The 14,254-nt window shown below is 43.0% G+C and overlaps 1 protein-coding gene across 1 annotated transcript in view; it reads right to left on the bottom strand.

The window, feature by feature from the left end:
- The window catches only part of LOC126280958 (GTP-binding protein Rhes-like), a 438,962-nt gene extending 425,177 nt beyond the window's left edge, over positions 1-13,785 (bottom strand). Inside the window, exon 1 of the mRNA XM_049979806.1 lies at positions 13,654-13,785. The gene's annotated coding sequence lies outside the window, so the exon portion shown is untranslated. The remainder of the gene's footprint in view (positions 1-13,653) is intronic.
- Between the last annotated feature and the right edge of the window lie 469 nt (positions 13,786-14,254).

Below are 14,254 nucleotides of genomic sequence, written 5' to 3'. Positions count from 1 at the left end.
CTTGTTCTTTTTCTCTCCAGCCACGTCCTTGGACTGTTAACAGACGGTAGCTTCTGGGAATCCGGCGGCAGCTGCGTAGATCGGCTGCTGCACCGCCGCCGGCGCCACTGTCGCACCACCTGCGCACTGCCACTCTTGTTTGTAAACACGCAGGCGATCGACGGCCAGCGACGCTACTCAAACCCCGTACCGCTCCGAATAGTAATGACTTATGTGGGTGAATGACACTCTAGTCCACACCTACCGCCACTCCAGACGCTCATCTGCGCTTCAACGCCTCCCGACGCTTTCCGTGCTTTTGGCACGTCAGCAAACCAAAGAGTCAAGGAGATTCTTTGTTTTCCACGAAATATATACGCATTCGCGAATATTAACAAATATCAGTTGTATAACAAAGTGACAACAGTGAAATTTGTCCCGGACCGGGACTCGAACCCGGATTTCCCACTTGTCGCAATCGGTCCCCTTACCGTTAGGCTATCCGAGCACACCTCTAGGCGTGACCTAAACTTCCTCACGTGGTCACCCATGAGTCTACAACCTGAAATCGTACATCGATAAGATTATTCCCGTACAAGGGAGACATTTTATTGAAAATTCCTTGCCTGGTGTCGGTGGATGAATACGATATAGCACTGTATGTGTTGTTTGTAAGTACGGTGCAACAAATCCACTGGGGTATCGTACTCTTTGTTTCAGTTCTCATTTGTTACTGCAGCTTATGTAGTACTCGGAGCGTTTCCATATTACATTCAACGGCCAAATACTTCCTAAATATCTCATGAAACCACAAGGTTTTCACAAGAACTGGGTGACTAGTTTGCTATGAGGCTAATACTGTTAATTCTGCTATCTGCCCAAATTCTGAAGGAATGTTATTTTTCTTGCAGTGCAAGAATATAAGCTGTTAACAGAGTTCGGTTGTTCATAAATTGAATGATATAATAACATGAAACATGGTAGTATTCGTAGCTGAACTATTTGAATGAATATCTAAGTCAAATACAATATGTCTGTTGCCAAAGATCAGTTTCACCTTTACAACCGTGCAGACGTAATGTGAACGACCGAAAGCGTGTTCTCTCAAAACTTCGGCATTTTTCTTTTCCGAAAATATTCACTACGTTATTATGATGTCAGTTAGCATTATTCTTCTACTATTGCGAGCCGTCGAATTTTGTTGGGTATCATTAGATACAATCTCCTCCATAGTGACCAGAAGCGGCCGTTTTAATATCAGACCCTGACGAGTAAGAAAGTGCACTAGTCCTGCGAAGGGCGTGGATGACATAGGTAATATGTCTCTAATATTTGGCAAGAATCCACCACTTTCAGTTGGATCCCATTCCCTCACAGTGAGCAAGAATCAGGTTTTCATTTCAACCCATTTAAACATATGCAGTTATTAACCACTCAACCTTGCATATTTCTTTTTCCATTCTCTTTGAGGAATTATTAAGTCAGGAGAACATAGCCCCATTATGTCCAAAAAAGTGTCTTCTGTGTCCCAAAAGCATCAATATACTCCAGTACAGTACACATATCAAAAAAGGTTTTGCATCACCCCGGTTCCCAGAACTCCTGAAGACAGACGTTGAGTGTGGATATTGTGTCACAGACCCAGTCCCTTAGACTGTTCAGAGATGTCACTAAACCCGCCGAAAGATGTAAACAACCATGCATGAGCAGCGCCTATTAGACAGATGGGACCCGACAGCCGATCAGTTGCAGTCATTCCACTAGGAAGCAGGTACATGTCTGTAGTTAAACCATGCCTAGACGATCGAGTCCGCATTGTTACTTTATGGCAGGAAGAGCTCTCAACAAGGCAAGTGTCCAGGCATCTCAGAGTCAACCACAGCGATGTTGTTCGGACATGGAAGAAGTACAGAGAGACAGGAACTGTTGATGACATGCCACGCTCAGGCCGCCCAAGGGCTACTAATGCAGTGGACGACCGCTACCTACGGATTATGGCTCGGAGGAACCCTGAAAGCAACGCCATCATGTCGGATAATGCTTATCGTGCAGAAACAGGACATCGTGTTACGATTCAAACTGTGCGCAATAGGCTACATGATGCGCAACTTCACTCCCGACATCCACGAAGAGGTTCATCTTTGCAACTATGACACCTTGCAGCGCGGTACAGATGGGCCCAACAACATGCTGAACGGACCACTCAGGGTTGGCATCGCGTTCACTTCACCGATGTGTGTCGCATGTGCGTTCAACCAGACAATCGTCGGAGACATGCTTGGAGGCAACCATCCTGCATCTAGAGAGTGAAGAAGTTAAAGTCTCTCCCTGTTTTCCAACACAGGCAAAATTTTAAATTTGGATTGCGGGTATGTACTTCTACTACCCTATGTGATTCTTCTTCGAAATACACTCCTGGAAATTGAAATAAGAACACCATGAATTCATTGTCCCAGGAAGGGGAAACTTTATTGACAAATTCCTGGGGTCAGATACATCACATGATCAAACTGACAGAACCACAGGCACATAGACACAGGAACATGAGCATGCACAATGTCGGCACTAGTACAGTGTATATCCACCTTTCGCAGCAATGCAGGCTGCTATTCTCCCATGGAGACGATCGTAGAGATGCTGGATGTAGTCCTGTGGAACGGCTTGCCATACCATTTCCACCTGGCGCCTCAGTTGGACCAGCGCTCGTGCTGGACGTGCAGACCGCGTGAGACGACGCTTCATCCAGTTCCAAACATGCTCAATGGGGGACAGATCCGGAGATCTTGCTGGCCAGGGTAGTTGACTTACACCTTCTAGAGCACGTTGGGTGGCACGGGATACATGCGGACGTGCATTGTCCTGTTGGAACAGCAAGTTCCCTTGCCGCTCTAGGAATGGTAGAACGATGGGTTCGATGACGGTTTGGATGTACCGTGCACTATTCAGTGTCCCCTCGACGATCACCAGAGGTGTACGGCCAGTGTAGGAGATCGCTCCCCACACCATGATGCCGGGTGTTGGCCCTGTGTGCCTCGGTCGTATGCAGTCCTGATTGTGGCGCTCACCTGCACGGCGCCAAACACGCATACGACCATCATTGGCACCAAGGCAGAAGCGACTCTCATCGCTGAAGACGACAAGTGTCCCTTCGTCCCTCCATTCACGCCTGTCGCGACACCACTGGAGGCAGGCTGCACGTTGTTGGGGCGTGAGTGGAAGACGGCCTAACGGTGTGCGGGACCGTAGCCCAGCTTCATGGAGACGGTTGCGAATGGTCCTCCCCGATACCCCAGGAGCAACAGTGTCCCTAATTTGCTGGGAAGTGGCGGTGCGGTCCCCTACGGCACTGCGTAGGATCCTACGGTCTTGACGTGCATCCGTGCGTCGCTGTGGTCCGGTCCCAGGTCGACGGGCACGTGCACCTTGCGCCGACCACTGGCGACAACATCGATGTACTGTGGAGACCTCACGCCCCACGTGTTGAGCAATTCGGCGGTACGTCCACCCGGACTCCCGCATGCCTACTATACGCCCTCGCTCAAAGTCCGTCAACTGCACATACGGTTCACGTCCACGCTGTCGCGGCATGCTACCAGTGTTAAAGACTGCGATGGAGCTCCGTATGCCACGGCAAACTGGCTGACACTGACGGCGGCGGTGCACAAATGCTGCGCAGCTAGCGCCATTCGACGGCCAACACCGCGGTTCCTGGTTTGTCCGCTATGCCGTGCGTGTGATCATTGCTTGTACAGCCCTCTCGCAGTGTCCGGTGCAAGTATGGTTGGTCTGACCCACCGGTGTCAATGTGTTCTTTTTTCCATTTCCAGGAGTGTATTTCCCAGCATGAAATGTAACTAACTAATCCAACGTTTGTGGCACAAGGTGATATTTTTGTAAAAAAAATATTTGTTTTAACTACATAGTAGCGACAGCAATAAAGGTTGCAACACGTATGGCAGTTTTAGAAATAAACGAAGTATAAGTGCGAATTGCGAACTAACAGCTGCACAGCCATACAGTCCTGGTCACATTTCTCTTTAGTGAGGTGGGCTGGAGTACTGATGCGACAACCTGGTATGTATTATTGTGACAGGGTGAACATGATGACTCTTTAGTTTTGTCGCTGGTTACACGATTTAAACAAATTGTAAAGAGAATCCTTCTGCCGATTCGCTGTACTCAAACCAATCACTAGTTTCATATAGGAAGAAAAACTGCCGAAGATTCACTAGTGGAAAAAATTCGCAACACAAAGAAATAATTACTGTATGGTAATGAAATTTTGGTAATACACTTGTCTAGGTAGCATATATATGTGATTAATGTTGAAAGACCGCGTTGAAAATGTGAAATGCTGGTACATTAATAACCGGTGTAACCTCCAGAATGTTGAATGTAAGCATTCAAACATGTTCAATTGCTCAATTCTGTGTGGATTCCTAAGGGACCAAACTGCTGTAGTCTTTGGTCCATAGTCCTACACACTACTTAAGCTAACTTAACCTAACTTATGCTAAGAACAACACACACACACACCCATGCTCGAGGGAGGACTCGAACCTCCGGCGGGAGGAGCCGCGTAATCCATGACATGGCGCGTCAAACCACGGTTGCAAATGTGCATACCCGCGTCTGACAGGTGCTGCATGTCAGTTTGTGTGATGGAGTTCCACGCTTGTTGCACTTGATCGATCAGTACGATTAATGCTGTTAGTGGATGGCGGTGGAGTTGTCCGATGATGCCCCATATGTGCTCGACTGGAGACAGATCTGCTGACCGAGTGGACCAACGCAACATGTCGACACTCTGTAGAGCATGTTGGGTCACAACAGCGATATGTGGGCAATCATTATCCTGTTGGAAAACAACCGCTGGAATGTTGTTCGTGAATAACAGCACACATCTTGTCGACTCAACAGACGGACGTACAAATTTACAGACGCAGTACAATGCGCGACTGCCATACGACGAACACAGTCTTTCCGCACAGTAGTGCCATGTGGCCGTCCGGAGCCAGATCTTCTTGGGACTGTACCTTCACGTGACGACTGCTGCCAGCAATCGTGTACAGTGGCTACATTTCCGCTAAGTCTTCCTGCAACTTCACGGAAATAACATCCAGCTTCTCGAAGCTCTATTACACGTCCTCGCTCAAACTCAGTGGGCTATTAATATGGCGTCTTCGTCTTCTCAAAGGCATTCTCGATTAGCATCAACTCACTACGCCCAATGTCCGCCCCCCGGTAACTGAATGGTCACCGTGACGGATTGTCAATCCTCTGGGCCCGGGTTCGATTCCCGGCTGGGTCGGGAAATTTTCTCCTCCCAGGCACTGAGTGTTGTGCTGTCCTCATCATCAGCCTATCATCCTCGACTGCAGGTAGCCGATGTGGCGTCAAATTGAACGAGCGGCACCCGGCGAACGGCCTGCCCGACTGGGGGCCCTAGCCATACGATTAAATAAATACTGCGCCCAATCTCAAAGGTAACTAACACGACCGTTACAGCGCTTTCTTAAAGCAAAGCTGATTTGTACCCTCAAAGTGGCGCAACTGACGCAATCGTATGCGACTGTCTCGAAACTTGAGTGTACGTCATCTTTCAGATCTAGAAACACGCATACCAAATTTCGTTCGTCTCGCACAACTCCCTCTTGGTGTTCGGATTATATTTTATTCAACGTGTTTTATTAAAAAAAACCTGAGGGTGTTGTTAATAATGTTCGAACGCCAAACGAGCATGTCAACAACAGATGTCCTTTCGAAACTGTAGTCGTCTCTTTGAAATTCGACATTGTCTTCCCCAAAGCTTTCATCAAAATTTATTGGCGGAGCATGTATCCTATCCTCCAGCCCCCCTTTTTCCATTCAAGTGTTGCTTGGTTTTATCAATGAGAGGATGCCGAAGAAAACAAATGCTACCTTGTTGTTTATGTTCACTAGGAAAGAACATATTCATCCTTTTTTTTCCACTGGAAATGTGCCCAATTCGTCATAATCGTTACACCGCGGAAGATTTGTAACACGTATGTAGGAAAAGACCTCACGCAGAATCGCGGTTTTGGGGTAAGGGGTAGGGGGTGCCTTGGTCCTCGGTTCCTATTTGAATTAGGAACGTGGGGTGAAAAGTTTTTGGTTTAGCCATTTACATAGCCGTTCAGACATGTCATACTGTTAAATCTGCCAGGAAGTTTCATATCAGCACACACTCCGCTGCAGAGTAAAAATTTCATTCTGGAAACATCCCCCAGGCTGTGGCTAAGCCATGTCTCCGCAATATCCTTTCTCCCAAGTGTGCTAGTTCTGCAAGGTCTGCAGGAGAGCTTCTGCGAGGTTTGGAAGGTAGGAGACGAAGTACTGGTGGAATTGGAGCTGTGAGGGCTTGTCACCAGTCGTGCTTGGGTAGCTCAGTTGGTAGAGCACTTGCCCGCGAAAGGCAAAGGTCACGAGTTCGAGTCTCGGTCCTGCACACAGTTTTAATTTGCCAGGAAGTTTCACATCAGCGCACACTTCGCTACAGAGTGAAAATTTCATTGTGTCCTACTGTTGCTATGTTGCAGTACATGAAATAGTTTTGAAAGACGAACTGGAGCTGGCGCCCAGGCAAATTGTGCGAATCGATTAATTACCTATGTTAAACATTTTAATTAGGCTGAAACTAATGCTCAGCTAATAGCACCCATATTTTTCGGCACCGCTCAGATTTTTTGTCCGAATACAGTCACCCTTACATAACTCCGGACTGGACCGAATCTTATGGTTCACATCTGGTCCACAGTGTATCGTATCCTGCTCTAAGAAAAGTTTTAACCATCACAAAAAATCTTGCTCGTTTAGGTTTTACATGTAAGAATAACTTTTTCCTGGGAGATTTCTGTAGCTCGCCCCTTCTACACTTTAAACTTGTATGTACCGGTTCAAATTTTGCACAAAGGTACATAAATGGATAAAGTCAAAATAAATTTTTATCCATTGTCGAGATACCATTGTTCAAAATCGAGCTAAATGTAGCACGTAAAATATGTTCTTACGTAAACTGAATGCATGAGGCCGTTTGTCCATTCAGATTTTACTTGGAAGAAACACGTATTTTTCTTTTCCGTTCCTCACTTCTATGTTGCAAACTTCTGCGAATCGGTTCAAATTGGATAAGAAGGTACACAAATACATGTAATTAAAAGTCGTCCTATTGTTTACTGAAATCTTTATCGGTTGCCACGTTAAGTTGCACATAAAATACAATTGAAGTCCTGTTTTACGCGAATCACACTTTCTGAGACGGTTTAAAGGGATACAGATGACAATAAAAAATATATTTTATCGGTAAGTATAAGAAGCATTTGCAAAAATGTTTTATCATTCAGGTTTTCGCGCAAAAAATACGTGTTTGCAGATAAAACTGTTTCGTAGAAATGAGTTGCATTTATAGCGCTGCACTTGGATATAATTAAAAAATTGATTATTACAGTTGGTTATCATTCCATTGTATATACGGTAAAGTTCTTATTCCCGAGTGGATAAAAGTATCGAAAAATCTGTGAACGTGCAAAACAATGCATGTGCCACATCAGAACTAAGCCCAGCCCTGTATAAAACGACATAGTGTTTGATCGAGTATTTAAAGATTTATTGATGACCACGGAAAAAACTAAACTAATCCGAAAATTCGTGTAAAAATAACTGTCAGAAAAAACCGCCTTATTTATTAGCAACACAAAATTTTTTACGGCATTTCCTTCGAAAACTGCTAAGCTATCTTGCAGAAAATTTATTTTCGGGAAAAGCAAGCTTACGCTCATCACTTTTTGTGCAGGAATTAAAAGTTAATAGCATTTTGTCGTGCATGTATTTTTTCTCATTTCCTGCTCTTGCTTCAGCCACTCACTTAATTCGGACTGGTTGTTGCAATATTTTGTGCCAAAATTAGTCACGTGAATTTTACTAGCAGTGATTTCTTAATTTTCAATTTTCATTGTTGCATACTTTAAATAAACAGTAACAAGAATGTAAGAAAAGAGATAATAACAAGATGTATGCTTTTCAATACTTCATTATCAGTTGCGCGAACCTCTTAGGGTTCAGGTTGTGTCTGATTCATTACACAGCCATCTTGATTCTTGTTTTGTTCCAGACGTAACATTTCATTTACATCATTTAGGGAATGTTCAAATATTTCGAAATGATACGTTCGCTCAGTGTACAGGTAAGTTGGATTTAGCCACAGGTCGTCAGGGTTCCCAGTAAGTTGATCATATTTTGGTACTTCAGTTAATTGGTCAAATTAACTGGTTAAATATTCTACTAATTGAATGGTCAGATGAACTGTCAGTTAATCAAATTAATTAAACTGTCACTTGCCTCCTTTTGTACTTCAGGCTGCTTCTTCCTGCTGGTCGTCAAATCACTGTACGTTGAAGAGGCAATCTATCCTAGAGCCCTTTTATCCACACTTCGCGATTCTTCCACATTTCATAACGACCAAATGTAGCTTCGTCTCTGTATTGTTTCGTACTATTTCCATCGGCCGTCGGCCGTTGGTGGCATGGTTCTTGTGGGCTGCTTTTAAGAAGCACAATAGCGTACAGTCTCTTGTTGCTGTTAAATTAGGCGAAAATCCTTTGGCCATCCAGATGCCATTGGATACGAATACTTTTTTTGCAATAGTAAGTGGACACACAGATTTTCGCACAATCTCCTAAGTTCCGAAGGTGTTACTTCACATGAACTACCAGACCACGCCTCTTTTTGTACAAAATTTCTATGTTAAGTACTTACAGTTATTTTTCATATGGTTGTGTATTCAGTCTCATGCGCATATGAATAGACTGCGTTCAAATGGTTCAAATGGCTCTGAGCACTGTGAGACTTAATATCTGAGGTCATCAGTCCCCTAGAGCTTAGAACTACTTAAACCTAACTAACCTAAGGACATCGCACATATCCATGCCCGCGGCAGGACTCGAACCTACGACCGTAGCAGTCGCGCGGTTCCGGACTAAAGCGCGTAGAACCGATCGGCCACCGCGGCAGGCGAAGAGAAAGCGTGGCCGCTAAAACAAAATATCTTTTAAAAAGTAACAAAATTAAAAAATTAAATCAATATAATAAAAAATAAGAAATAAAACCTCCCTCGGCCGTGTGACCTGGACGTGGTTGTGAGGCTTCTCTGCTCTGGGGACACAGTAGGTCATACTGGATAGGTCAAGCACACAAGGCAGGTACTGTAGAGAAACCAGACTAACATTCCACAACTCATGCAACATGGCTCGAAAGACAATAAAAAAAACCTATACTTGATCAGTCGTCGCCTGAGTCAACAAAATTCTACATCGGTTACCAAGCTGTGGCGCTCTAATGTCGAAGTTATGGTAGAGTAAAAGTTGGCAACCAGAGTGGAAAATGCTGAATGTTAAGTCCCATAATGCTCAGAGCCATTTGAACCATTTGAAAAATGCTGTTATCATGACATAAAAAAACGTGAATATGTCCTGGGGAGAGTTAGGGATGTGAAAGAACGGAACTGGCTTTTCGACTTATCTGGCAACTATAAAGACATTTAAATCAGAACATCTTGACACGTTCGCACTTTTTACAAGTTAACCCTACTACCCACCAGAATGAATTCTTTTAGACGTACATCTATTTTAAATATATGGTGGGTGGAGGAGGCAGGAGTGTAAGAACAAATAGACACAAATTTATGTGCTTCTGAGAGTGGAGTGCGTGTCTACAATAGGACGTATCCAAGAGCGGGTGCTCATCTGTAATAGGCAGTGTCCCAGAGCGAGGATGCGTGCTTACTAAACTTTAATGACACGTTGTGTCATTAGTGTACGACACCCCAAATGCCATGTTGGATGAGATGATGGCACGTGTCATGTTATACGACATGACATCATCCATTACGTTATTTTACTTGACATGATGAATTATCCTGCATGACAGGAATACAAATAATACTAACAAGTGAAGCGCGAATATATATATATATATAATCTAGCTCCCTTGTTTTAGATCCCTAACTTGGCCCAGGACATATTCATTTTGCACGCCCCCCCCCCCCCCCCCCGGATTTTCAAATCCTCCTTCCGGCTACGTTAGTTTCTGTTAGTTTAAGTAGTGTGTAAGCCTAGAGACCGATGAATTCAGCTGTTTGGTCCCTTAAGAATTCACACACATATTCGGTTTTGTTTTTGTTTTTTGTACTATGATAGGAGCATTTTTCGGTTTTTTGTACTATGATAGGAGCATTTTTCGTTCTGGTACTAAATTAGTCGAAGATGGGATTAGTAATCTTCAGTAAGAGGCGACAAACAGTATTGTCACGACTCACGAGATGTGTTCAACAGGCCATCGAAAATCACACACCAGTTACAAGAGAATTGCTGCGTCCAGCTTTGCGTGGCAGTGCAACGTAAATGAAAACAATATAGCGTCGTGATTAATTTCGGTTTTCATTTCATTTTACTTTATATTCCTTTTCGACAAGCGCTAAAGGGAAAATACTGCGCCAGTATTCCACTCTATCAGCTACTTTGAAGGGATGGAGCATCACCACTTCAGCTGGCCGGTAATTACATTTTAACAGTCATAAAAACATTATCGAAAGATTATCTTCACACGTTGTATTTTCTTCATGATGCTGTGAAAAGCGACTATCAAAACTCCTCCACCTCCGATGTGCAAACTTTTCAATTGGATTACTTTCAAGTACGGCATAAACGAGATTTTAACTAACGGTGAACGTCAGTTTGTTTTCCGACTAATCCACGCGCTGTAATCAAGAGCTGTGCAGCTCACTTGTCTAATTAACAACGAGAAACTTCCAGCCGACAAGCAGAGTAGCTAATCTGTTAGCAGAAAATTCAGTTATTGAATCGCTTTCTTATCTAATAACCGCATCGTCCACAGGTCGTTAAACCTTAATCAATTTTTGTAATACCGGTCACTAACTACAATTATCTAGTAAACAAGCTGACTGCTTTACTTGTAGAGCTTTGAGGCATTTTTAATGTGAAGCTCAATTGTTTGCTTGTTCTACATATAAATAAAACATTAAAACACAAAATGTACACATTTTGTGCCAGTTGTTCCGTTGCGCGGGCCAGTTTTTTTACGAAAACCTAATGTCAACTTTAATCCAGCTTTGATTATTAGTGAAGCGAAAACTACTTAACTGGCATGGACCACCAATACAGCTTTTAATAATGAAAGAAAAAAGTAGCAATCCTCAGCCACCATTCTGATGACTGAAAGAAGTGCTGTAACGTGAAACGTCTGAGTAATTTGTTCGAAGAGATGCAGTGCCAACAGTATTTAACAATAAAAATAGAGACAGATAGATCAATAAGCTGAAACTAAGTTTAGGTTTTCATTGCGAGCACTGACCTGTTCTACAAACATTTACTACTTTCAGTAAAATGCTCTTTGTATCATTTATTTTCTTATTTCTTGTAAGAAAATGCAAGATATGCTACCATGCACAAACGTAAACGATGAAACTAATTATGAGAAAAGCTTTAAAAAAACTAGGTCGTTGAAGGCTTTCTGCTCAGTACTCTTTTTAAGGGTTCTGTTCGCTGCAAAACTTACCCTGAGAATATACTAGGTGGCGAATTTTTTAGGACGCTGTATTAAACGAAAAATTGAAATCGCACCAGAGAAGGTAACCAAACTAGAGTCACGATGTGACTCAAAACCAATATGTAAAACAAAGTTTCTGACTCTGCACAAAATGTCATACCTTCTCATTTCACATATCCCACTCTGTATGTGACAGGATAAGGCCAAAAACACGTTTCCACTTTGAATTTGTAGCTGTGTTTATGTTTTTCTACAAATGACGACAAATACGACATCTATGTAATGCATAAAAATTGCTGTTGCATAATGTACACTTGAATGTCTACGACTTGTAAAATATTGTTACTTTTTACTTATCTTGGAAACAAAATCTTCGAGCCATTTCAGGTATATGAATGTGAAGCTAGCTTTCTGTGGTCTTACTGTACGTCGCGAAATCTGTAACTACAATTCATAAAACGCATTTCCATACACGGTATTCTGTTTGGTACAGAATGAAACAATGTACTCTTTCTACTGAAAATAAATATTTAGGTACAAATCCTAGGTAGGTAACGATATCTTTGTAATGCATTAGTATTAAAGCACTGCTCTTAGTTGTATGGTAGACGTGCCACCGAGTAGTACTTTCTCGATGCTGTAGTTTGGAGGGGACGTAAAACAAGTCAAAATTTATTAGTGGGCCATTCTTCCAGTATTCACTCCCATAATGCAAGGATGTTTAGATCAAGTCGCTGGTCTTAAAATTCGGGGATCGTGGATCGAATCACGGTGCACGACTCTCGTGAAGCAAATATGCAAATCACGCACAACGAAACTGGAGTACTTCTATATACAAACATTTTCCCGAACTCATTCATTTCTACATTCATATTATCGTTTTCTCGACATGTCTTTTAAATACTACTTCCCTATTCCGTCTGAACCTAATACTGATTATTCCTGATCCTTTTACTGAATAGACGATATACTGCCATACAACACAGAAATAATTACTTCATATCAAGGCAGAAAAATCTGAGTACTTGTCTTGCAGATGATTTGAACTTAAGTTACCATTTCATGCTCATTTAGAACACTGTTATATATGTTTGACTACAACAATACTTTTGAATAGATAAGACTATTTCAGAAGTTCCCTTTAATTTACCTTTTTGTCCTTCTAAAATATGTACTCACAGTAAATGGAAAGAACACTGAAGCTGTGCCTGATGTACGTTTTAATTTTTGATAGCACAGAAAACATTGTGAATTAAAGGGCTACGGAACAGCTTCTGGTTAACAAATAACGTTTAGAATTTGCTGATTCGTATACACAGAGTAAATAAGGGTAAATACACATGAAATAGATATTACACACGGTCTCTTTAGCGCGACCCAGTAATGTAAGCTACTAGAGCTCCGCATGCAATATTTGTATTGCACACGAACCTGACTGTATGTTGTAGTTTCCGAGTCCTTGAAGAACAAAAGTAACTTGTAATTTATTTCTCGTTGCTTTACATCTACAGCTACCAAGTCGACGCTCTCTGTGCGACCGAGTGTACGTGTCGCTTCCTCTCTTCTACCCCACACCCCGTCTCCTCCCTGACCTGTTCAATGCGAGTATTCCGTGGCGAAAACTACCTTTCATGTCATTATCCTTTCAATGGTGCGTTTGTTCTCTTTCCCTCTATCGCAAATGACAAATATCCGTCATAGGTAAGAGGAAACTAAATATGCGAGAAACCGAAGGCATTATTCATACTGAAATCTAGCTAGCAAACATCCAATTTTTGTTACTGAATAGTTGGCTACAAAGTTTCTTAACAACAGTGTCCCGATTTTCTCGATTTTTACTCCTAGTGCTTTCCTATTAACCGAACATTATTTTAATTACTTGCATGATTGTACGTTTACACCATTCAAAACCTAAGAAATTCGCCTCAGATACGGAAGTTAGCTGCAGACCATGACCTTCCAATAGACATCGTTATTCTTTATAGAAATAGAAAATTTGGAGGAGAAAGTGATAATAAGGCTTTTTTTTTTCAAACATAGTTTGGGAAAATTTAGCAGGCAGTGGGGAAAAATGTAGCAGATGCTACTCACCCCGAGATCTAGTGAGCAAGTGTTAGCGCGAGGTACGGTGATGGTGCTTCGCCGCCGTGTTGGGAGGAGGCGGCGGTAGGAGGAGGCGGCAGCTCGTCTCTGGCTGTGGCAGCGGGCAGTCGCACAGTAGTCGAGCAGGCGCGACGCGCCGCCCTTATATAGGCGACGCCTGGGGGCGCATGCGCACTCAGGTCCTGATCCGGTGCTCGGGAGGGGGCCTCATTGTTTTGGATCGTAGGACAACACCGGTCATCCAAGGGCAGGTAGGTAGCGGTTTAGGTGGGCACGGAACAAGAGGTGCTCTTCAAATGCGAAACATTTCACTTTGTTACGGTACGTTAAACGAAGAATCGTACAAACATTCATGCTAAGCTATCAGGGATTCACTCACCACCCTTCAGAACAGTTTGATTCCGCCCTCCAGCTTTCCCTGGCTCTCTTACTAATGTTTATACCTCCATGTACTTATTATTGCAAGAATTTCGAAATCAAGTTAACAGTTTCTAATCTTTTCGGCTCCTATACATTTTCCAACGTTTCATCTAGTTTTTCCAAGCAGTATTGAGTTAACTGTTACTGGTAGCAGCATGAACATCCCACT

The sequence above is a fragment of the Schistocerca gregaria genome, chromosome 1 (genome assembly GCF_023897955.1).
Source record: "Schistocerca gregaria isolate iqSchGreg1 chromosome 1, iqSchGreg1.2, whole genome shotgun sequence".
Taxonomy (NCBI): Eukaryota; Metazoa; Arthropoda; class Insecta; order Orthoptera; family Acrididae; genus Schistocerca; species Schistocerca gregaria.
Note: the sequence above shows the minus strand (reverse complement) of the source record. Positions and strands in the feature narration are given on the sequence as shown.